We start from the raw sequence: 9,169 nt of genomic DNA, 5'->3' as shown, positions 1-9,169 counted from the left end.
GCTCTTGCTAATGTATAACATTAGTACTACATGACAGGAAATAGTGCTGCCATCTAGTGCTCTTGCTAATGTATAACATTAGTACTACATAACAGGAAATAGTGCTGCCATCTAGTGCTCTTGCTAATGTATAATATTAGTACTACATGACAGGAAATAGTGCTGCCATCTAGTGCTCTTGCTAATGTATATTATTAATACTACATGACAGGAAATAGTGCTGCCATCTAGTGCTCTTGATAATATATAACATTGTTGCAAAACTGCTGCAATATAGTTCTGCAGACTCCTGCACACTTCTGAGCTTACATCCTTGCTTTTCAACAAAGGATTACAAAAAACTAAGAAAATTTGATAGAAGTAAATTGGAAAGTTGTTTAAAACTGTGTGTTCTATCTAAATCCTGAAAGAAAAAAATTGAGTTTTATGTCCCTTTAAGTTTGTTCAGGAAAATTATGAAGTTATTTGTGTAATGCCGGTATCCTTCACAAATGAACACATTCTATGCACCAAGAGGTAAACAGTTATATTTATATATACTGTATATACTGGAGACAAGGAGTGGGCTTAAATCTTTTTGAATGTCGCAATTTTTGAGTTATAATGTTATAGAGCTTTACATGCAGACTCAGCCCATTTTTATGGGCAAATCCTTGCGAACAATAGGTGATGATTTTAATGAACAATATCAACTATTTCAAATAAAAAACAATAAACATAAAATTACAATTTCCCATAAAGGTAAGGTATTTTAGGGTACATAAAATTATTAAAGGGGCTTTATAGACTCTATCGGACTTGATATGGTAACATCTTGCACTATAGGCCCGATTACTTGGTCAGACCACGCCCCTGTCACATGTGAAGTTCAATGGCCCGATCTTCCTCCCACGACATATATATGGAGACTTGACGATACACTACTAGACAATCCTGCAATAAGCTCTGAAATCCAAAAATCCCTTACAGATTATCTACGGCATAACGACCCCTCGCAGACCTCAATAATAAGCTTTTGGGAGTCCCATAAGTGTGTTATCCGGGGAGAATTCCTTAAACACAGAGCCCGTCTTAACAGACAGTACAGATTAAAATATACCCAACTATTGAACACTGTTACACATCTCGAAGCGGCACACAAAAACGCCCCAGGGGACATGGAGGCTAAGAATAAATTAGAAGACACTAGGAGGGAACTTCAGGCCCACCTAAGAGAGTCCTTTCAGTGTAAATTTTTAGCGATAAAACAACAGTACTATGAGGGAGGCAATAAACCGGGGAAACTGCTAGCTAGAGCGACCCGTAGAAAGCAGCTCAAAACATATATTCACAGTATCCAGAACCCTGATGGCACAACACTGAAAAGTAGCAAACAAATTGCAAATTCTTTCCACACGTATTACAAAGCATTATATAATATCCCACACAAGCTTAACCATGGGGAATGCAAAGTCACAACAGACGCTAAAATCCAGCTCATAGATCAATACTTAACAGACCTTGAACTACCAAGACTAGACCCCGATCAAAAGAATAGCTTAGACGAGCCCATCACTGCCTTGGAGCTTTCTAAAGCCCTTAAAGACTTCCCCAGCGGGAAATGCCCAGGCCCAGATGGCTACTCATTAAAATACTATAAATTCTACAGTAAAACACTAAGCCCACTGATGCTTCAATTGTTCAACAGCCTGATAACAGAGCCAACTTTGGCTGGTACAATGCTCGAAGCACATATCTCACTTATACCCAAACCTGGTAAGCCCCCTACTTCCCCAGCGAATTTTAGACCCATATCTTTGCTGAACATGGACATCAAAATTTTAGCAAAAATTCTAGCGAATCGTCTCAATAAGTATATCCCTTCCCTTGTTTCTTCTGACCAAGTGGGCTTTGTGCCCGGTAGGGAGGCAAGAGTCAACACCACCAAAGTCTTTCAAATTATTAACTTTGCCCAAACTGAAGGAATACCAATGGCCCTTCTAGCGACTGATGCGGAGAAGGCCTTCGACCGGGTCGATTGGCTCTTCCTGTGTCGAGTCATGTCAGCAATGAATATCGGTCCAGTTTTCACTAACATGGCATTTGCATTATACTCTGCCCCGAATGCACGTATTAGAGTGAATGGTATTCTGTCGGATAGATTTGACATTTCCAACGGGACCCGACAGGGTTGCCCCCTATCCCCCTTATTATTCGCTCCATAGAGGCGCTTGCTCAAAAGGTTAGAAATAATGCAAACATCAAGGGAATACACATCGGGAGTGAGGAACACAAACAGGCCTTATACGCCGATGATGTTCTCTATACACTCACAAATATTGATACATCTGTCCCTGAGCTTCTGAAAGAGATTGATGAGTATGGCAAGCTATCTAATTTTCACCTAAATTTAACTAAATCAGAGCTTCTTAATATAAATGCCCCTACAGAACATATAAACTTCCTGTCCAATAGTTATAAGATGACAATAGCACCCGCCAAATTGAAATATCTTGGTATATATCTTTCTGCAAGCCCCTCTGACATTTTTAAAAACAATTACTTGACCCTACGTAAAGAGATAGTCAATGACCTGTCCTCTTGGAGTAATAAATCACTTTCATGGTTAGGGAAGATAGGCCTCATTAAAATGAATATTCTACCACGAATATTGTATGTAATGCAAACAGTCCCGATTCGCCTACCGAACGATTTCCTGCCCCATCTTCAGAGCACCATAGAACAGTTTATCTGGAAAGGTACGAGACCGAGAATACCTAGAAGGACACTGTATCTCCCTAGAGACAAGGGGGGACTTGGCTTCCCAGACCTAGCCTCTTATAGGAGGGCCATTTTTCTACATAGACTGGTTGAATGGTCTCAGAACACCATGCAAAAAAAATGGGTCGGAATAGATGGGCAAATTTTACAACTAAATAATGTTGGATCCTTGGCGTGGATCACTACAAATAAACGCCCCAGGCTGATACAAAAATATCACATAACACATGAAACGCTGGCTGTGTGGGACAACTTGATAGCTACGAGTACACACATGTCGACCCCTGTCTCGCCAATGCTTCCCATCATAGAAAACCCAGAGTTACCATACTACGAATTCAGTAGACGCGTGCGCTCTCCTTACAGACTAAGAGTAGGAGTCTTGCATTACGCCCAGGAGGGGGGCAGATTACAATCACAGCAAAAACTACAAGAACAGAATGGCCCTGTTTTCTCCTCCTGGTTAAGATACCACCAACTTTCTCATTTCTTACTCACCCACAAACAAAAACACAATTTTCTTAGAAACCTGACGCCTTTCGAATCCCTATGCACCGAAAACACCCCACCTAAAAGACTGATCTCAAAGATATACAAACTTTTACTCATTCCACCAGACATTCAGTTGCCTACATATACTAGGGTATGGAATAGAGAGCTTAGTAGTGTAGTTCAGGAGGACGATTGGCTTAAATCCTTTGACCTGACCAAGAGGTCATCGGTATCAGCCACTGTACAGGAGATACACCTTAAACTATTGACCAGATGGTATTATACCCCTGCCAGGCTTCATCAGCTCTTTCCTGCGGTTAGCGCCACATGTTGGAGGGGGTGTGGAGAACAGGGTTCCATTGTCCACATATGGTGGTCTTGCCCCAGCCTCTCCAGTTTCTGGGAGGCGGTCATGAGGGAGATATCAGAAAAATTGAACACAACCATACCCAACACCCCCGAGACCCTGCTATTCTTACATCTCCCCAGTATCAAAGCCATACATAGTCGCGCTCTCCTTTTACTTATGCTTACCGGTGCAAAGAAGCTTATCCCCAGATTGTGGAAATCAAAAGAAGTACCTGCTTTGGCAGATTGGCGCGCCGCGGTCAATGACCTATTGGTTATGGAAAAACTGCATTATTTCAAGTGTAACCAAATGGTGACATACAAACTAATGATGACCGTTTGGTCTCCTGCCCCTGCGTGAAACTTTAGGGAGTTTATCCCTCTCTCTGAAAGCTATGTTCAGGCCCTTGCTATTCCTTCCCCCCCCCCTTCCTTCCCCCATTTACCCGCAACTTCTTACTTTTCTACCTCTCCTAGGAGTGTCTTGGTAGATTGAGAAGGCATATTATGTACTATTTTACTTTACATAAAGAATTGACCAACAAATAATTATTAAAATGTCAAGCTTCGCATCTCTGTACTAAGATTTTTGTAATGTGGTTCTGCGCGCTGCGCTCCCACAATTGTTCTCTTTGTAATATTGCTCAATGTACAATGTCTTTGTTTATTACCAATAAAGCTTGTTTTGAAAAAAAAAAAAAAAAATTATTAAAGGGGCAGTCTAGTCAAAATTAAACATTCATAATTCAGATAGGGCATGTCATTTTAAACAACTTTCCAAGTACTTTTTTTTTATCAAATTTGCTTTATTCTAGGTAGGTTCATATGCTAATTTCTAAGCCCTTGAAGGCCGCCTCTTATCTCTTCCATTTTGACAATTGTTTTACAGCTAGACAGTGCTAATTAATGTGTGTTATATAGATAAACATTGTTCTCACTCCTGTAGAGTTATTTAGGAGTCAGCACTGATTGGCAAAAATGCAAGTCTGTCAAAAGAACTGAGATAAGGGGGCAGTCTGCAGAGATTTAGATACAAGGTAATTACAGTGGTACAAAGTACATTAATATAACCGTGTTGGTTATGCAAAACTGGGGATTGGGTAATAGAGGGATTATCTTTATTTTTTATACATTAACATTTCTGGATTAGACTGTCCCTTTTAAAAAAAATATCAATTATGTCATAGTTTTGTGTCTCAGATTGATAAAATACTTGTACTTTACTATTATCTTTATCTCATGACTAAACACAATATTTTCTTTTTCATTTTCTTAAAACCTATAGATAGCAAGCAAATTGGAGTTAATTACAAAATGTTCACATACTGACATGTTAATTACAAAATGTTCACAGTTGCTGACATGATACAATCCCCACTGATGCTCTGAGTAGCTGCAGTATTTAGTATGCTGGTGCACTGCAAATATCTAGATATGCTTCACATGCATGAGCAGTGAAAAATACTAACTCCAAAACAGTGATAACTTTTACTAAAAACATTTTTGCCAGTACATATATATTGTAAAAAAAATTCTATTCACAGATATAATGAATCTATCTGCATTTCTAATTTAACCGTAATGTGCATTTAAATAAAGTTAAAGTAGTTGCTAGTGCTGTTGTTACAAGCCACCAGCAGCACATAAATATTTTTTTTTTAATGGGAGCAGTAGGATTGGATCCCTATTGAATAGTGTAAACCTGTAAATTTGAAGCCTTTACAATCTGCAGAAAGGTCTTTATCACTTTTAGAGTAACAGTTTTATCTGCATAAATCAGATATGTCAAACTGGCGGCCCGCGGGCCACATGTGGCCCACAACTTAATTTTGTGCGGCCCACGCCTACCTCCATGAAAAATAATAATTATAATATACTTATTACTTAAAGAGTGAGTGCACTTACTGTTAGGGATGTGCATACGTGCCCCTTCCATTCAGCTCTCCATTATAATAACTGTATCCCTTTGTTCTGGCATTGCGATTCACTTGTTATATAGTGAGCAGCTGCACTATGGTAGCGAGATCATTAATACCCCTCGGACTTTAACGAATAACATTCAGCTAGATTACGAGTTTCGAGCGCCATAGGGTAAATAACGAACGCCACAAAATTGGCGTCATTCATTCCCCTATACCGCTGCGATTACAGTTGAAAAAAGCAGGCTTGTGCGGGCGATATGGTTGCGTTAAGCTCCATACTGCACCGAAAACAAGTGCTGCTCTGATGTGCTCGTTCACGATTTTCCCATAGACATCAATGGGGAGAGCCGGCTGAAAAAAAAAACTGCGATCGCGAAAACAAAAGCTCCGTAACGCAGCCTCATTGATGTCTATGGGGAAATAGAATATACAGTATAAACCTAACACCCTAACATAAACCCCACGTCTAAACACCCCTAATCTGCCGCCCCAACATCACCTACACCTGCCTACGGTTATTAACCCCTAATCTGCCGCTCCTGATATCGCTGCCACTTAAAATGTTCTTTAACCTTTATTCCGGCGCTCCCAGACATTGTCCCCACTATAATAAATCTATTAACCCCATAAACTGAGGCCCTCACGCATCGCAACTACCTGAATTAAACTATTAACCCCTAACCCTAACGTAACCCTAACCCTAACGTTACCCTAACCCTAACACCCCCTAACATTAACATATGTAAAAACAGAGCTAAAGTTACAATTATTAACTAAATAATACCTATATAAAAATAAATACATACTTACCTGTAAAATAAAACCTAAGCTAGATACAATATAAATAATAGTTATATTACTAGTTTAGGTTTTATTTTTATTTCACAGGCAAGTTTGTATTTATTTTAACTAGGTAGACTAGTTAGTAAATAGTTACTAACTAACTACCTTTTACTAACTACCTAGCAGCGTTTTGATTCACTATTTATAATGCAGATGAAATGTTATAGTATGTTATACTATGCGCATGCGTATGCTAAACTGTGAGCGCTCTCGGAACAGGGCTGCTAGAGAAAAAATAGCACAAATTCTGTGGGAGAGCAACCAGATGGAGCGTGTGTCACTTTCTTAAAAGCTTAAGAGCACGTTTCATCAAGCCAGAGTAATTTAATTAGGAGTTACAGAACACTAATGTATACAGTTATAGCAAACGCCACTGCTTTGTTTAGCTATGTAGGTAATTTGCGGCCCACGTGAGTTGCTCTTGTATGTAAAATGCCCCACGACTCAAATGAGTTTGACAGCCCTGGCATAAATGAACCAACAAAATGGTTGTGTCACATACATTATTCCTTTTTTACAAAATATTTTCCATCTTCATCTGCTTTATTGAATAACACATACCATATTTGTCTATTGTCTATAAAGTGAGATTCAGCAAACGCTGTAATCAAACTGTAACGCATTATAATATATAAAGACCTTTAATGCTAATAACAAAGTGATATACATTATACAGAATGACAAACAATGTAATCAACATATTTAGTCATTTATATTTATAGAGAAATATAGAGATGGATAGATGGATAGAGAGAGATAGATAGATAGATAGATAGAGAGATAGATAGAGATATATAGACAGATGGATAGATAAATAGATCAATAGATAAATAGATGATACTGTAGATCGATAGATCGAAAGATAAAAAGATAGATGATAGACAGCGCACACAAATAACACACAGCATTGAAATAGATATATTGTAATAAGCAATCTAATATAATATCTATTGCAAATGTTAAACTTCTATAATAGGCGAAAGACATTTGAAAATATACACATATGTATGTGTTTATATTTTGATTTGTATATTTCTATATAAGTTAGTTTGTGTTTACTTTATTGTGTGTGTATGTGTGTGTGCCTGTGAATGCATGTGTGTGGCAGTGTTAACTTTTCTCTCTCCTCTATCCCTCCTCTCTCTCTACACTCCTCTCTCTCCTCTCATTCTTTCCTCTCTATCTCTCGCTCGCTCTCTCGCACTCTCTCGCTCGCTCTCTCTCTCTCTCTTTCCTCTCTCTCTCTCTCTCTCCTCTCTCTCCTCTCTTCTCCCTCTCCTCTCTTCTCCCTCTCCTCTCTCTCTCTTCTCCCTTTCCTCTCTCTCTCCTCTTTCTCTCTTCTCTCTCCTTTCTCTCTCTTCTCTCTCCTCTCTCCCTTCTCTCTCTCCTTTCTTCTCTCTCTCCTCTCTTCTCTCTCTCCTCTATCTCCTCTCTCTCTCCTTTCCCCTCTCTACCCTCTATCTCCTCTCTCTCTCTCTCTCTTCCTCTCTCTCTCTCTTTCTCACTCTCTCTCTCTATCCTCTCTTCTCCCTCTCCTCTCTCTCCCACCTCTCTCTCTCTCTCTCTCTCTCCCTCTCTCCTTTCTCTCTCTTCTTTCTCTCTTCTCTCTCCCTTCTCTCTCCTTTCCCCTCTCTCTTCTCTCTCTCCTTTCCCCTCTCCCTCCTCTCTCTCCTTTCCCCTCTCTCTCTTCTCTCTCTCTCTCCCGTCTTTCCTCTCTTCCCTCTCTCCTCTCTCCCCTCTCTCTTCTCTCTCTCTCTCTCTCCTTTCCCCTCTCTCTCTCCTTTCCCCTCTCTCTCCTCTCTCTCCTCTCTCTCTCCTCTCTCTCTCCTCTCTCTCTCCTCTCTCTCTCTCCTCTCTCGCTCTCTCCTCTCTCTCCTCTCTCTCTCTCTCTCTCTCTCTCTCTCTCTCTCTCCTCTCTCTCCTCTCTATCTCTCCTCTCTCCTCTCGCTCTTGCTCTCTCTCACTCTCTCTACACACAAGTAGGTAGGTATGTTTAAAGGCATATGAAACCCCCAAATTTTCTTTCATGATTCAGATAGAGGGGGGTAGTTATCAAGCCGTCAACCTCAAATACGCTGCGTATTCCGCAGCGTATTTGTGGCGAGGCTGATACGCCTTAGTTATCAAAGGCTCGAGACCGGCAAAAGTAGAATTTTGTGACGTCAGCTTCGATCCGCCGGACTCAGTCCGACACAGATCGATTCTTACGTCACTCCAGATGTTCCGCACACAAGTGCGGCACATTCTCACTACTTTTGCTAGCTATCAAAAAACTAGCAGGTACGATCAGCAGTTTTACGGCCCAGCGTACCTGGTTTTCAAAGCGCCAGCCTGGAGGCGGCGGATCCCATAGGAATCAATGGGAGTCTGACCATAGCGAAAGTACAAGTTCGCTGCTGACAGACATCCCATTGATTCCTATGGGAGCTGTCTACACCTAACACCCTAACATGTACCCCGAGTCTAAACACCACTAATCTGACCCCCCCTACACCGCCGCAACTAAATAAAGTTATTACCCCCTAAACCGCCGCTCCCGGAGCCCACCGCAAGCTACTCTATACATATTAACCCCTAAACCGCCGCTCCCGGAGCCCACCGCAACTATAATAAATGTATTAACCCCTAACCCGCCGCTCCCTGAACCCGCCGCAACCTATATTAAATGTATTAACCCCTATCCTGCCCCCCCTACACCGTCGCCACCTATAATACATTTATTAACCCCTATCCTGCCCCCCCTACACCGTCGCCACCTATAATAAATTTATTAACCCCTATCCTGCCCCCCACTATGCCGCCGC

This window comes from Bombina bombina, chromosome 7, assembly GCF_027579735.1.
Source record: "Bombina bombina isolate aBomBom1 chromosome 7, aBomBom1.pri, whole genome shotgun sequence".
Lineage (NCBI taxonomy): Eukaryota > Metazoa > Chordata > Amphibia > Anura > Bombinatoridae > Bombina > Bombina bombina.
The sequence above is the reverse complement of the archived record's forward strand: the minus strand, read 5'-3'. Positions refer to the sequence as shown.